Source organism: Penaeus monodon, chromosome 28 (assembly GCF_015228065.2).
Source record: "Penaeus monodon isolate SGIC_2016 chromosome 28, NSTDA_Pmon_1, whole genome shotgun sequence".
NCBI lineage: Eukaryota > Metazoa > Arthropoda > Malacostraca > Decapoda > Penaeidae > Penaeus > Penaeus monodon.
This window is the reverse complement of record NC_051413.1, coordinates 23,070,604-23,070,943: the sequence shown is the minus strand read 5'-3', so window position 1 is coordinate 23,070,943 and position 340 is coordinate 23,070,604. Positions and strand designations below refer to the sequence as shown.

Here is a 340-nt window from a genome sequence, read left to right as displayed (position 1 = left end):
GTTTTGTCTAAAAATGGTCATGCACAAACCAACTGGCATTACGACGCGGATGATAGATATCAAATTCCTGACCAGTTCATAATCAATATTCAACGATTGATTATCTATTATAATCAATTAATTAGTTGTAATCAGTACGACTTCGATGTCAGTCCTTACCTTATTTGACTACTGCACTAGCAGTAGAAGAAATTCTTCTACAGACTTTAATTTTCATCAAAAAACAGAAAAAAGTACAACGTACAAAGGTTTATCAAGAAACAACTATATAATACCCGCAGTGTCTCTACTAACCATCTACACTAAGAAAACATAACAAAGAAAACACATGCACAGACAA

The 340-nt window shown here is 32.9% G+C and overlaps 1 protein-coding gene across 1 annotated transcript in view; it reads right to left on the bottom strand.

Annotated features, from left to right (window-relative positions):
* Nucleotides 1-340, bottom strand: part of LOC119591420 — a 5,239-nt gene that overhangs the window by 2,697 nt on the left and 2,202 nt on the right. The gene's annotated exons all lie outside the window — the stretch shown is intronic.